Below are 16037 nucleotides of genomic sequence, written 5' to 3'. Positions count from 1 at the left end.
ATATAACGACACACTCTAACACCGCAGCCCTGATCCGGAACAACCCAAACCAGGACAGAGAGGCACTTGGATTAAACAGGGACCTTCTTTACGACATTAAGTGACCAGAATATACTAATCTGGGGAATATGGGTTTTCGTGCCGCACCATTGGCCAAGGGTGCCTCTCTGTGCCCAAGTCAGTTAAATCAGTAAACGTAGTAACTATAAATTATGACCAATGCCTGACTCTGCTTGGTCTTAGCCACTGAGCAAACCTGAGCGGTAACATTGGCCAGCAAATATGTTTGAGTCAACATGTTTGTGTTTGACTCCAGAGTGAGCTTACACTTGCCCGGGAGAGGGGAAAATGTGTGAGATTAATGTGGTAACGCTTAAGCACTGTTTACTCAACTTGGGAACAGCAACAGTCACAACAGTGGGAAACTTAAACAAGTGCCACCCCTTCAATAGCTTAATTAAGTAACTAAATGTCAGGGAATACAAACAACGAGGTGTAGAGTAAAACAAACAGAGCGGATGGAGTTTGGAGAGGTACTGATGCGGTGCCGAAAAGAGGTCATCGAATATGCGAACATGAATGTCAAGGGTTAGTGGGTTGGTGTATTGTTATTCCCATCAAACAATAACAAGATCAACGCCTATTTTTATTATCCAAATGGCACATGGGATCAAATAATTAAGTCTTTATGAAGAAAATATATATTTTCGTCTTTGTTTGATTTTCTCGACCCGGTGTGATTGGATTAGAGGTATATGGAAGTCTGAGTGTGTTGTTCATGGGAGATGAATAGTAAGGGAGGCGGTGTTCCCATGACATTGTAGGGCCCATTGCAATGCTTTATGCAGTGCTCAGGGAAGGTTAAACCCAAATACTGGCAGAGTGTGGACATCAGACACGTACTCTATGCACTAGCGCACGCACACATGCACACGCAGATACACACGATTCACACTTTTCCATGTGGCCACATTTGGATTTAACATAGATGCACGTGCACACGATCATGCTGGGTCCACGTGCACTGTACGTGCGCACTCGCTCTCAGCCCGTTTTGCCGTACGTATTGGTTTTATAGTCAAACATCTGCTTCCTACATCCCACTCTTAACCTGTCTTCCTGTATTACCGTTGGGCACATCTTGTTTCGTTCTTATCCACAAAGCAGACATCGGACCATTAATAATGGCATTCATTATCGTTCATTCGTTGAGAAACTATGATAAACTACCACACTTTAGGCAAAACACAATTATGATAAATATAATAAATGGCAAAAATACTATAATAAGAGGCTACTATCATAGTAAATATTGGGAAAATACATTTATCAAAGGTTGAGACGGATGGGAAAAATAATGTTACTGATCTTTGCGGTTAACAGAAATGTATCTGCGCGTCATCGAATGGAAATTTAAATGTTTCATAGGCGGTTATGAGCCTAACCTGAAAATATTTACACTGCGCAATGATTAAACCAGATTCAAAACATCTGGAGAAGTTGCGGGTTTCCACTTCAAAGTATTTCTGTCAAAGATTACTTTATTGAGTATTCCCGTAATGTTAAACGCACATCTGAACTTCTCTGTCCACTTAGTGATCAAACATTTGGCTCACAATAGAATCACCGTAGATTCACTATTATCTTTTTTAACGGTTCATGTTCCAACGCTATGCCTCTGCATGTGAACCATTTTCTTCCCCAATTTGACCTGGAAAAAAAAAATATGAATCAAATGTGCTTTCCCCCTATGCGTTTCGGTTGAGGCCAATACCTAGGGGATTCTGTAACTTAGGGGCTGGGCTAGTGAGCACCTGAGCTGGTAACGGACCTGTCCCAGGCCCAAACACATGGTGGGCTTTCACTGGAATGGCCCTGACGTGGGTGTCAGCGCCGGCAATCATGAGTGTCACCGGCAATCGTGTTATGCCGCAACGCAAGTTGGCAGTTGTCAGGGAGACAAGGTCGGCTAATGATGACACACACACACACACACACACACACACACACACAGAGCTTTTGATTACACTCCTCTCCCCACCCGTCACTTTCTCTCTCTCTCTCTCTCTCCCTCTCCCGAGGAGGTGAGGGTTGTTGACAGTAGTCCCAATGGCAATTGTTGTTTCTATGAATTTCTTCAGACAAGACGCAGGGTTCTTCAGAGTAGCCACAGGCAGGCCTTTAGACCACAGCTGAGGAGTTGAGCTCTGCCTTTGAACACTGTGGCTTCCCCAAGAGCAGAAAACACACATACACACACACACACACAAGTGACCCCGGACGGAGCGGGCGTGTACGGCCAAACCAGAAAGGCTAGGGGGAGACAGATGAGGGCTAGTTACAACCCAAGAGTGCTTTTTTTTTTCTAGTTTTCGAAAGGAGCAAGGTTGGTTGCGAGAACAAACGCTAATGTTGCTGTTTTCAGATTTCCCCCCTGTTATTATATATTATAAATCTTTTTTCCATTTCAATAGTTGGTCGGTGTGGTGACAAATCTGTCAGTTAATATTCCACATAGTATTTCCACCCCCCTCTCCCCCCTTCCTCTGCCCTCCTCCGACTCTGAGATGTTTGGACAGAGCCAGAACAAACAGAGGTCTGAGGGGGTAAAAAATGTCTGGTCAGCCCCCCAGCTCCAATGCCGCACTTACTTCAAATTCAGGGAGCAGGAAGTGAGGGAGGGGGGGGCAATGAAAGGAAAACAGTATTCAGTCGGGGGGTAGTGGGGATTCTAGGGTGAGCAGCGGTGGGAGGGGGTTACTGGGGGGAGAGTGTAATACCATTAACACGTTGGCCTGTGTGTGATGCTCTCTTTTTTCCTTCCCCCCTCCCGCCACCAACCCCTGTTTCCTTCTGGGGTGGGGGGGGTGAGAGACATTCAGTCCTTATTAAGTATGCGAGGGAGTGACCGGGGCTCTTAAGGTACGGCCACACTGAACGCGTTACACGCGTTAGAGAAAATCAGCATTTTTGCATAGGGAACCATTGGTTTAGGCGCGTAGATGCGTTACACACGCTAAAACAGCGCATTAGGCGCTTTAAGGTGCTTGCACACCACCACGCTGCAACCGCCCTTATAATCGCAGGGCGGCTGCCGTCGAAAGTTTCAACACGGGGAAAGCTTAGCGGTAGGGCAAAATCTGTGCGCATTCACGTGGGCGGCAACCGCTTCCTGGTCTACAGCCACTTTTGTAACCGCCTCCCCCTGCCGCCCTTCCCTCATTGAAATGAATGGAGGCGGCGAGTTGCCGCGCGGTGGTGTCAAAGCAGCTTGACGCGTTTTACGCACCTAAATAACCAACACATCTACGCGGCCCACGCACCAACGCGTGGAGGTCAAAAAATTTTACTTTTTACACTTCTACGCGTGACGCTTAGCCGTGATAGAAAATCAGCGTTGAGCTTGACCTGATGTCACTGGCAGAGAGACGAAGCCGAGGACGCACAGAAGGACGACAAAGTCATCGTTTCAGTGTGTGCTGAAACGATGAGGAGGTGGTGAAACTCACCCAGATGTCATGCACTAGAGCAGTCAAGTAGCGGCCCGCGGGCCTTTTGTGGCCCGCGGGGTGTCTATTAATGGCCCTCGAGCTGTTTTGAAAAGTTCTTTTAATTATTAAAAAAAAATAATAATAATTGTGCTGGGCGCTCTTATTTTGAAACCGCGCGCCGCGATCTCAATACGAGGCTGGGGGTTGCAACGATAAACAGATAGCACTCCAGCCCACAGACCGCTCCAGCCCTCCCAAACTTGAGGCAGACAGTCCATCTCAGCAGCAGTCAAGGCCGATTTAGGGTCGTTTTAGACTCAGAGACGTAAGCACGTAATTTACACAAGGGACTTGTTTTAGACAAGTTTTGATTTACGGTTCCTTTAAGGTTCCTTAAGGATTGCGCGTGTTGCAAGGGGATTCTCCGCCAGAACAGTAGGGGGAGCAACGAACGAATCTGTGGGCGTGGAAGTGGAAATCGCTGGCTTGTTTATATTTATAATTATCATAATTCGTTCTTGTGTTTTCTTCTTCTCCTTCTTCAAAATTCTTCATTCGCTTCTGTCACGGCCTTTTAAAAATGGCGCTATTATGCTGTAAAACCGGAAATGTGAGACTCCTGAAAGGATGTGGTTAGCTGGCCAATCACAGTCTTTGCGAGCTGCGTGGGGCCGTAGTGTTTCAGTCGCATAGTCAGGAATTTTGGCCGACGCACTTAAGCACGTAAGGGGGGATATTTTACCGCGCAAGGGGGGGGTTATGTATCTTACGCGTTACGTCTAAAACAGAGCATATATCGGCCTCAGTCACACGTATACCGACCGGCCCCTTGAGTCACTGAAAAAAAAATGTGTGGCCCCTCATCATTTCTACTTGAGTACCCCTGCACTAGAGTTTAGAATCTCTGCCAGAGCCCGGGCCCGAGCCGACCCTGGTGCTTGCACACCACCGTGCGGCAACCGCCTTTATAACCGCCTTGCTGCCGGATGGTTCAGCGCGGCGGTGTGAAGGGCCAGGCGTTTTCAAAAGCGGCTGCTGCTGCTGCTGCCGCCGAAAGTTTCAACACAGGGAAAGCTGAGCGGAAATCTGTGCGCATTCACATGGGCGGCAACCACTTCCTGGTCTACAGCCGCTTTTGTAATTGCCTCCCCTCTGCCGCCCTTCCCTCATTGAAATGAATGGAGGCGGCGAGTTGCCGCGCGGTGGTGTGAAAGCAGCTTCATGCGCGTAATCTTACGCGCGTAACGCGTTCAGTGTGGCCGTACCTTTAGTCCTTAATCTTAGATCAGACACCCGTGTCAGAAACCACCTGTAACCCAGAGCCATCCAGACACACACACAAACACTGCACACTGCACAATGCACACGTAGCCATAGAAACAGAGTTTGACTGTTATGTTATCGTAGGGACGGTTATGCGCCCGGGTTAGATGGATCAGACTGTATGTGTGACATTGCTTCATGGCGTTGAAAGTGTACAGGTTTGTCCGTGCCAGCATCTTTTCTAAATCCAGACAAGCAATGTGTAATCAGCGACCAGGTCGATGAATAACAGGTCGCTTAACGCTCAAGACCGCTGCGGAGGGTTCAACAAAGTTGCACGTTGGGTGATTCATTTTTGATCTTCCCCTCGCTGGAGATATTCAAGGCGAAATTTAGGTCTTAGGCATAGGTCTTAGGTTTATCCAGGTGTTTTGCTATGAGATGGACCAGTGTGATGACAGCATATTCTTTTCCACAGCCCTTCTTGTAAGCAAATTGGTATGGATCAACTTGCTCTTTCATAGTGGGTCAGTTGAGAGGCAAAATCCTTCACAAGAAAAGTACTGCATTAATCTGGCTCACTGCTTTCTTTGGGTTTGTTTATTGAAAAGTTATCCTTACATCCTATTGATGATAATTCTGTCAATACTAACGGTGTAATGGTTCTGAGGATATCTGTGCCATTGTTTAAGTAATTATTTGTCTCAAATCTGGAAAAGAATGTTTTAAATCAAATTTAAAAATTGGCAAAGGAAATCTCATTATCAGTAGAGATGGGTTTGGCCGGACTGGATATACTAGTCATGGATTTCATAATACCCCACACTCTCTTGGGAATGTTTGCTTTAAAGGGATTCTCTAAATGCCGCCTGTGTGTTAGTTTTGCATCCTTCAATCTGGTTTAGAGTTCCTTTTCTGTTTCTTAAAGTGATGTAATGTCCTTAATTCTAAAGGCAGCTTTCCTTGTGTTTATTATGTACTTAATGTCCTTTGTCACATATGATTTATTGTTAGGGTAGATTTTAACCTCCTTATTAGGGACAACTAGTTGAACACAAAAGTTGATGTGATAATTTATAACAACAGTCATCTCATCAAGTGAATCATCATGAAAGATTTCCCAGTCTGTCAAATCAAAGCAGGCTTTCAGCTGTTCCCTACTTCCATTTGATAATTTCCTGATAACCTTTTTACTAGTTTATTTCTTTTGAGTTTTGTTTTGTAAACTGTAATCATGTGCACAACGTTATGATCCAAGTTTATTACTGGTGGCTCACACTTAGACACATATGCCTCTTTTATATAAACAAAACATTTGTCAGGTAAAACAGTCTCAAGATTGCATTGGTTTAGGTCTCCAAGCACGATTGCCGGCGCCTCTGGGTACTGGAGTTGAATGTCATGCACACAGTCAGAAATAGTGTGTGCTGCTTGTGTCACTTTACCGCTCTGCGGCGAGTATGCAACAAACAGCAGAATACATCCAAATTCCCTTGGCAAGTAAAAGGGTCTTAACATCATGTCGAGAATCTCTACGTTAGATTTTACATTTGACTGTAAGCTCGGCACCATAGATCGTTAACCACCTTTCGTTTTTCCTGAGTTTGCCTCCCTGTCTGCTCGAACAAGTGTGAATCCGGATATTTCAAAGAGAGTGTCAAGCAATGATGGTTGAAGCCAAATTTCCAAATTTCAAAGCAAGGATGCCTCGCGATATTTGTTGCAGTACCTGGTGTATGTCCGTAGCGCATCCATTTTGTTGGTCAATGTGCGCAGATTGCTCAAGTTGATAGATGGAAGGGGTGGCCGAATAAATCTCCTCTTTAGTCAATTTCGAATGCCACCTCTTCTTCCGCGTTTCTCTCTTCTTCTTTCAGTCTTAATCAGCTCCGCCGGCACTTTTACCAGGATAGTGCGATCAAGGCTGGCTGTTGTCTGTGGGGCCCACTTTGAACCTAACTCCAACAGGGTCTCTCAGTTGTAACGAAAAGTCTGGGAGACTTCCAGCGTTTCCATTTTGTTGCAACTCCGGTGTACTACCTGAAGTTGCATCGATGGATAAGGCCCACAAAGTGCGATAATCCACAGAATCGGTAGGACTGTTTCCAGGACATTCATGTTGTGATTCATGTGAAGACAATTTAACAGACGCGAAGGGTTAGACAAACTTTAGATGACACAAAAACAATACAAACGGAGCATACTTACACGTGTTGCGCAGCCGAGCAGCGCACCGGATCAATATGAGGTGGGACTCCTAACACGAGGCGAGAGCCGGGATGGTCTTCTGAATACACAGTCTTCTCGGTTTAATCCTGTGAAAGTGGGCTTCCCGGAGAGAAAGAGAGGCGCGGAAGGGAGGGGCTTTTGTTCCTCCAGTAATTGCCCAGTGTGGAGCGCTGTAGCCCCTGAAACCCGGGGCCTTTGCCCCTGTTTCTAAAATCAGAGTTTTCTCTCTGTTTGAATATAATAATAACGCTACACCCAGACTGTCAGCTCTGTTTAAGAATTCTGCTTTTCTCTCCACTCCCCATCCCCAAAGAAATCATAGAATTATCGTAACTTTATTTTCTCCTTCACTCTCTCCCCCTCTCTGTCTCCCTTCGCCCTTGTCTGCGCCATACTTGAGGATGTGAAGAATGAGTTCAACACAGAACAGATTCTCTCCATACTGATTCTGTCTGAGTGTGTTGGTCTCTGCTCATCTGCGTGTTCTCCTCACTCCATATGCAATACATTCCACCGCTGTTAGAAACTCCAATTTGATCTCTATTTTAGTCAGTGTGTCCCACTAGATTTCAGCGAAACGCTGGTGTCAGATATCCTTCCGTTACTCGGTTAATGTATAGCGCCGCTCCGATAACCAGATCGCTATCGATGTCACGTCGGCACAGATGGAGGCAACTTGTTTTTTTTGCTCCATTCCCTCGAAAGTTCTCTCTTAACTCGTGTGTCTAATCCGTTTTGGTCCACCATAATGTCATTATGCACACAAAGAGCTAGCACGAGGCAATCCAGCACTAATTCTAAGAATCCTCAGACCCTTAAGGGGACAGATTCACATTTGCCACGCCGCTCGCTAACACTAACCTGAGTTTGTGTTTGACTTCTTCGCATCGTCCGCGGTGCCAGTTTCAACAACGGCCAGGCGGCGCTCTGAGACTCTCCAGCCCCGCTGATGATCTTAAGCTCGCTGTTTGAGAGGGCTGCTGTTTAGCCACTAACATCTTCCGTCTTCTGTGGGGCTGAAGTAGGCCTAATGGCCGCTGCGACACTCAGTACAAATTCAAACGTGCGAAGGGAGGGCGGACAAATTAACCAGTGACGTCTTCTGTAGTAATGAGGATTAATGTATTTTTAGAAGGGCAATCTTGTTGCACAAGGGTCAAATAGAGCCATGTTTAAATAGGAACCCCTCAAAGGTTATATGTTCTGACATTTAATTTATTTTTCAAGAGCAAATGGAGCCAGTGCGACGCTGTTGATTGCCACTTTTGCGAAACGGCATATATGACAAAGAAAATAGTTTAATCTGCCAAACACACATCTTTCCATATATTCTGAGCATCTGTAAAAGCTGCTGCTGCTACTATGCTGCTACATTAAGGATTAAGTTGTGGTCAAAGCAAACAGGAAGTCTTGGTAATTGATAGGCATGCTAATCAACGTTAGCCCGCCAACAAAAACGTCTCGCAACTGACTGCATAACATGGTGTTTTGTGTAGCTTTGTGTGTTTATTTTTTCCTCATAGTGCAAATTGTATGAAGACGATTGACGTGACTATCAGTTAGTTACTTACTTTGCGAGTTGTTTATGAATCTTTATCACTGATAATGCTCTGACTAAACTTTGAGGTTGTTTAAACACACCTCTACATGAATCAACAAACACTGAGGCATGCTTACTGCTCTGAGCAGGACCAGGACTGGAATCGCCAACCCAGCTCTGTCGTGTCCGGTTCAGTGACGATAGATTGGGGATCGGGGCCCTTATATGGCTCACCAGGGATGGGCCCTTTGACCAGGCCCCGGGGCCCCTGCACTGTAAAAAATTAAAAGTTGGGCAAACTCAAAATTGCAAGGCAACTTACTGCAATCAATTTTTGAGTTTTGAGCACATCAAAAACTTGATTTTCTTCTTTAGACAAACTTGAAAGTTAGTGTTATACCAACTAAGATTTTAATATTTTACAAACTCAAAAAAATAATTCAGGGGTGTTAACTTAATATTTCAAATTAAGGTTAATATTATTTAAAAAAAAAACATTTCAAAGAATGCAAAACGAGTTTTAAGTTCACTTTATTAAAATTAATAATTTGAAACTTCCATTTTACATTTCTGAATGCCAGACAGCAATAGAATAAGCAACATGTAGCTAGTTCAGCAGCAGAGAACCGCTGTCTAAATGCAGCAAACCAAAGAGCAGAACAAGTTTGACATTATGGTCAAACTTGTTCTGCACGAGACGGGAGGTTAAACGGTGACGCAACTCTCGTGCCTCATACACCGCACGATCCCGAGAGCTGCCATTATTTAACACATATCCGAAACATACAGCGCACCGTACACCCAACCAACGGACATGCAAGTCTCGGTAACGGTGGCGGCAACACTACGCACAATAAACAACACACAAACAATAAAGACCCCAAACCCGTTAACCCAACTTAACCTAACAGAAACAAATTGAGAAAAGGCAATAAACCCCTTTTTCCCAACCGGCATCACGAATACCCAGACTCCCCGGGGGGTAGTGTCGAAATGCGCATGCGCACCGTAGTTGGCCCAGCCTCAGACAGAGTCTGACTTAAACCCGTGTGTCTTGCTAACAAAGAGACTACAGTGAGCCCAACTCTTGACCCAAAACTCAACATTGTTGGTTGGACTAAATTGCATTGCACAGTTGTACATGAATACTTAATGTTTTATATTCATTTTACTCACAAATCATAATGAGACCAACAATTTTGAGTTTTCGTTTTTACAGTGTGGGAGCTGGCTCTGTTTGAAACCAAAGACCCTGCATGGCTCCCACCCCTCATCATTTGCTAGCCTGCAAAACTTTTATTCTAAATAATGCCCTGTTGAGTGAGCCGGGCACAAGCGCTCATACGTGCACGCAGGCACACACACAGGCAGGCAGGCATGCACACGCACACACTGACCTTTAACACTCACATGCGATCATATCGAGTTGGTAATATCATTAGTCTGTCTTTTCACATGTCACCTTCTCTCAGACCTCAACACTGCACACTGGACTTAAACAATAATTCGATTCGGTTTCCTTTTACCCAGAATCCCTTGTGTCTCCCTAGTGTTGTCGCTGTCAATGCAAGATATTATAGCTGAGAGTGTGTTTCTGTGTTTAATGTGAACCATTGTTTCTCCCTAAGGGCTACAAAGCCGAGACGAGGTGCAGAGGTTTCCCAGAATTCTGACCTTCACCTCTCAGTGAATGTACACACTTACACATATATATACATCGACAAACACATGGCTACCTATGAAAACACAGGCACATACGGAGCGTATTGGGTGGAGTGTGTGTGTGTGCACAGGTATTAAACCTCAGGACAGAATGGATAACCAGAACATTTTGGAGGCATCAGTAGAGGCTTTTGTTGACTCGTATCCTGACATGGATTCAGTTTTCTGCACCACCCTCTCGTGTGTTGTGCTCCTGTTAATCCCTCCGACACAAACCTCGGGAGCCAGTATCGCACCAGTGAAACACAACACTGTCTTGTTCCTGTAATTCTTATTTAGTGTTCTTGTAGGCAGTTAAATACAATGTGGATACACGGTTACTAAATGTGGTATATGTATCCGTTATGTCACACAAACATCTTGGACAAGCAAAAAGGTTTTGCTTTTATCGTTATAACTCGGTTATCTTCTGCTTAATATTTACGTAAATCCTGTTTCCAGAATTAAGGAGAAGAGCAATTCCTCTAAACATTTTACTATGTCGATTTTCCTCTCGATCCCATTGCCAGACAGAACGAACCAACTCAAATCCACAATTACACTTGACTTGTGCGAGTGAATGAATGAATGAGCGAGCGAGGGGGGTGGGGGGTCTGAGTCCATAATCTGTGATCAGAGACGCGCTCCAGTAACAGTCTGTAACCCACGCAAGGAGTCACATCGCACACACGCACACACAACCAAGCTACATGCTCAGGTATTTCATCACATTTCAAATTCACTTGTCAGTGTACCCAGAATGACTGTCTTTCTTTTTTCTTGTACACCCACATATATCTCAGTGGAAATTCCTCTCTGAGTACATGTGTGTCAATGGTCAGCTTCTTCTTTGAGTCCATTGCAATCTCAGATGTCGTTCTGCCAGTGTCTGGCGCAGGTCACAGCCGATGGGGTCGGTTCAGCCTGGTCCTGGGGGCTGCACTGGGAGGCGTCATCACACTCCAGTAGGTGGGACATTGTCTGTACTGCTCTACAGCTGCATGTGTCTTCTGGCTGGTAGCTCCATGCTTTCAAAAGTGATTTTCACCTCCCCTGCTCCACTCATAGTCTGTTGAGAGTCTTCCAGGTTAGCCATGGTTGTGCCCGCTGGCGAGGCATTCCGTAGGGGTGATTCCTCTCTCCATCCCATCATGGACTCGTAGGTACGTAGAGCTGGTTCCGTTCATCTTTCCAGATGTTGGTCCTTGCTGTTTCTTTGGTTGTTGTCAGGAGAGGTGGGACTGTATGCAGGAAGCTGGCTCTGGATTTCAGTCGGGGTAGAGGTGCTGTGTGTCCGTGCAGGGGGTGCCTGGTATCGGTCTCCTGTGCTCTCCGCTCGTCTTGGGCAATGATGGATCGTCTGATGTGGGGGGGGGGCAATGCCAGCTGCGAGGGCGTAGAGGCATGGAACTGGCGTTGTCTTTATGCATCCCGTGATAATGCGGCAGGTGTCGTTGAGGGCTGTGTCAACCAGTTTGGTGTGATGAGTGCGGCTCCAGCTTGAGCACGCGTAGTCGGCTGTGGAGAAGCACAGGGCTAGGGCAGTTGCACGGATGGTTGACGGATCAGCGCCCCACCTTGATTTTACCAGTTTGCGCAGGATGTTGTTGCGTGTGTTGACCTTGGCTTTGGTGTTCTGGAGGTGGGTTTTGAAAGAGAGTGTCCTGACGAGTGTGACTCTGAGGTACACGGGGTGGGAGTGGTTTGAGAGTTTGTTGCCATCCAATGAGATGCTCATTTCTTTACCTGCACCTTGATTTTTAAGATGGAAGCTGCATAGTTGGGTTTTTGATGGATTGGGTGGTTTCAGGTGGTTGTTATTGTAGTAGGTTGTCATCTCTTGGAGGGCGCTTTCCAGGACATGCTCGATCTCCTGGATGCTCTCCTGTTGGGTGGTGATGCAGAGGTCGTCAGCATAGATGAAAGGGCAGCATTGTGGGGGGAGGGGTTGGTCGTTGGTGTAGATGTTAAAGAGGAGGGGGGCCATTACGCTTCCTTGTGGTTGGCCGTTCTTTTGGGCTTTCCATTTGCTCTTCTTATCGTTTGGTTGAACGAAGAAGCGTGTGTTGTTGAGGAGGCTTTTGATGACTTTGCACAGGTCAAGGTCACCAGTCATGTCAAAGAGTTTCCTGATCATGGTGCTGTGCTGGACAGTGTCATAGGCAGCAGTGAGGTCTATGAAACAGGGCTCCAGACTGCGACCAAAATTTGAGAGTGTGCGACCGAATTTTCCATCTTATTGCGCATGTGCGACCAGTAAATTTGCCCTTTTTTTCATGCTCATTGCAGCTTCGAGTCCTTCTAGGTCGAAGGGCTTGGTGAGAGCGCTGGCTGGTTGTTGGCAGTCTGGTACCGCCGGCGGTATTCTCCTGTGGGTCTGCGCCGGTTTTGGCAGCGACCGTTAGCCACCAGCTGTGCTGCAACTGAGTTTGCTGTGACTGTTGTGGGCGTGGGCGGTGTGGTATTATCTTCACCGAGAAGGTGGATTGTGGCCCATGCCTTCCTGCTGTTATTGGTTATGTTGGTGTTTTCTATCAGCTCCTTCCAGACTTGCCTTCGATCATCCCTGACTGTGTTCAACAGGATCTCTCCGTGTTCCATGGGGGTGGAGGAGAAAGGGTCCTCATGGTATGCCCTGTGGTAGGCTTCCAGTAGATCGCTGGATGTTTCCGACAGCCCGGGATGTACTCAGTCTGGCATCCTCTTGATATGTGTCGCCTGGCTGACCTTTTCAGCAGTTCTGTGAACATGGTATAGTTGTTGGGGTGTGGTGGAATGCCTAGGATGGAGACGGTCAGCTGACACGGTTGTTAATGTTTTGTAAAATACTGTGGCCTGACTGGACTGTCAAGGTGCTGAAAAGCATCTGGTGCAGTCTTATTTTAATCTAAAAGGTATGTCCCATTCTTTCCTGAAGGTTCATTCCGCTGTACGCTCACAGAGCCCAGGGATTGAGGAGGATCTCTGCAGATTCAGTTCAGAATTTACCATATCAGTGCGGAATAACTCCCTAATACGAGGAGTTTGTTGGTAGGAGTAGGAGGATCTGGTACAGTAGGGTTAGGGTTACAATTCAGTTTGATATGCTGCCTGGGCACCCCTGAGCTAAGTGGGTTGAATTTATTATTTATTTAATTAATTAAAATAATTATTATATATAAATATATATATGTGTGTGCGTATATACATGTTTTAAATATATGTGTGTGTGTGTGTGTGTGTGTGTGTGTGTGTGTGTGTGTGTGTGTGTGTGTGTGTGTGTGTGTGTGTGTGTGTGTGTGTGTGTGTGTATATTTGTGTGTGGGTGTATATATATGTGTATGTGTATATATAAGTATGTGTGTGTATATATAGGTGTATATACACGTGTTTGTGTGTGTGTGTATCTATAAATTAAATATACTTTTATATATATGTTTATATATGTGTGTGCATATATATATGTATATATATATATGTATACGTATGTGTGTGTGTGTCTTTATATATACAGTATATATATATGTGTGTGCATATAAACTTGCTTTGTCTTTCAACAAGAACACAAAAACAGAGTTTTTGTGTTCTTTGGTGAGTTTGTCCATTGGTAACTGTAACATGACTTGATTCAGATGGTCAGCACATGGGTGGGCTGCTTCAGTCAACCAGACAGTCTCTCAGGACCGTGGGCCAGTCAGACCTTGAAACCACAGCTCAGCTTTAAGGGGAGGGAGGGAGGGAGGGAGGGAGGGAGGGACGGACAGACGGAGGGACGGACGGACGGACGGACGGACGGAGGTAGGTAGGGAGGGAGGAAAGAAAGCGAGGGAGGGAAAAGGGATATAGCAACGTTTACCTGAAAAGTAGAATGTGTTCTTATTGTGTAATGACAACAACGTGTAAACACACGCATGTACATACGTATGCACACACACTCAAGCACTCGGTCACAATTTCAATAGCAGTCAACGTTGCTCTATTGCAAAAAAAAATCAGTTTTCAGCTGGAAGAAGCATGCGTGTGTATGTGTGTGTGTGTGTGTGTGTGTGTGTATACAGTGGCGTCACCACACACCCTCCATTCAATATCCCACACTTTATGTGGGTTTATTTCAGGCGCTTGTTCGAACTTCCCTGTGTAGTTGTGTGCTTGTCGAGAGTGTTTGCAACTTGCCTTGTGATGGAGGTGTTACTGCTGTCTGGTAAATCTGGTAAAAAAAGGAGGAGGAGGAGGAGGAGGAGGAGGTGGAGGCGGTGTGGAAGGTGGTGGGCTGGGGAGGTTTTTCCATATTTCACTTTGTATTAAACACCTGACCCAAATTCCAGACTTTCATTCCCTTTAAATTGTTTTCTCTTTGTGCTCTGCCTGCTTCTCCTGTAATTATTCTTTCCATGCTTCCGTTGAACTACGTTGAACAACATGCTTCATGATAGAACAACTCACTAGATCTTACACGGCAACTAAATCTTGTTATGAAAACGAGGTATAATCACCCACTGCCATTTCTCTGTTCTTCATTGTTTTACGACAGTTTTACGATCTCAGAAACCTTTCCATGTTCCGTGTAAGTAATTTATGATGGACGGTTCATCTCCTTATCCACAATGGCATGCTACAGAAGATCAAGGTTATGGTCTGTAGCAAAATGGTCTGTGGGAAATTCTATACATTCCACAGTTTTTTTGAAAACTCCTACTGTCCATACCGACCATGTATCTTCTGGAGGACAACATATATGGCGTGGTTAAATGTGTAAACCACAGCAGGAGTTGACACAGTACTTTATAGGCCATGTCTTGTAATGTTTGACAGTGAGACAGCCTGACTCGTTGTTTTACTCTTCATGATAATTCAGGGAATCCATCGGAATTGAAAGCTGTAATTCACAAAAATCAAGAGTTTCAAAATCATAGTGTGTGTGTGTGTGTGTGTGTGTGTGTGTGTGTGTGTGTGTGTGTGTGTGTGTGTGTGTGTGTGTGTGTGTGTGTGTGTGTGTGTGTGTGTGTGTGTGTGTGTGTGTGTGTGTGTGTGTGTGTGTGTGTGTGTGTGTCTTCAACTTGAAGCCGAATCGTCTCAGAATAAGACCCTATTACCTTTACGAACTTGGCTAGCAACACCCAAAAATGTGTGTGATGCTGTAATGCTGAAGTAGTGGTGTTAAAGACTGTAACTGTGGAGCCAGATGAAAATTCTGAAACAAATGCAACCCATTTTTTGGCTTGCCTAGTGGAAGAGAAAACTACAACCAAACATCCCCTCTGACACACACACGCACATACGTACGCACGCACACACACACTACATCCCTATGCTCTCTTCTCTAAACTGTTTCCAGTCCTCCATCTCCTTCTACTGCTATCCAACTTTACTTTCAGGCTTTGCTCTCTCTCGCTGTCTCCGTCTCTCTCTCTCTCTATCTCCCTCTCTGTCTCTCTTGTTTTCACTCTCTCTCCCTCTCCCTGTATTGTTCTCTCTCTTCTCTCTTCTCTCTCTCTCGTTGCTCCTACACTTTTTTCTTGTCTCATATGTTTTCTGGGAAAGAGTCAAAACAGTGCAAAACACTCTCATTAGCAAAATAGACTCTCTCTCTACGTCGCGCTCTTGTGTTCTCCCTCTGTCTAAGACTCACTCTTGTTCTCTCTGTGCCTATATCTCTCTCTCCTCTCACACCCCCTTCCTTGTTTTGTTAATGGACTGTTTAGCGATTGACCCCGGGTGGCCCTTTATTTGTGCGGGTGCATGTCAACAAACAAAAAAATGCAGGATTTGTGCTGGCTACTTGGTGACACATGCCCCGCTAGCAGGCTAGCTAGACAGCTAATTTACTGACATAA

At 45.5% G+C, this 16037-nt stretch overlaps 1 protein-coding gene across 1 annotated transcript in view; it reads left to right on the top strand.

Moving 5' to 3' along the window:
- ror1 (receptor tyrosine kinase-like orphan receptor 1) overlaps window positions 1-16037 on the top strand; it is a 148478-nt gene that overhangs the window by 113575 nt on the left and 18866 nt on the right. The window lies entirely within an intron of this gene.

The sequence above is a fragment of the Gadus morhua genome, chromosome 12 (genome assembly GCF_902167405.1).
Source record: "Gadus morhua chromosome 12, gadMor3.0, whole genome shotgun sequence".
Lineage (NCBI taxonomy): Eukaryota > Metazoa > Chordata > Actinopteri > Gadiformes > Gadidae > Gadus > Gadus morhua.
This window is presented reverse-complemented; position numbering and strand designations above follow the sequence as displayed.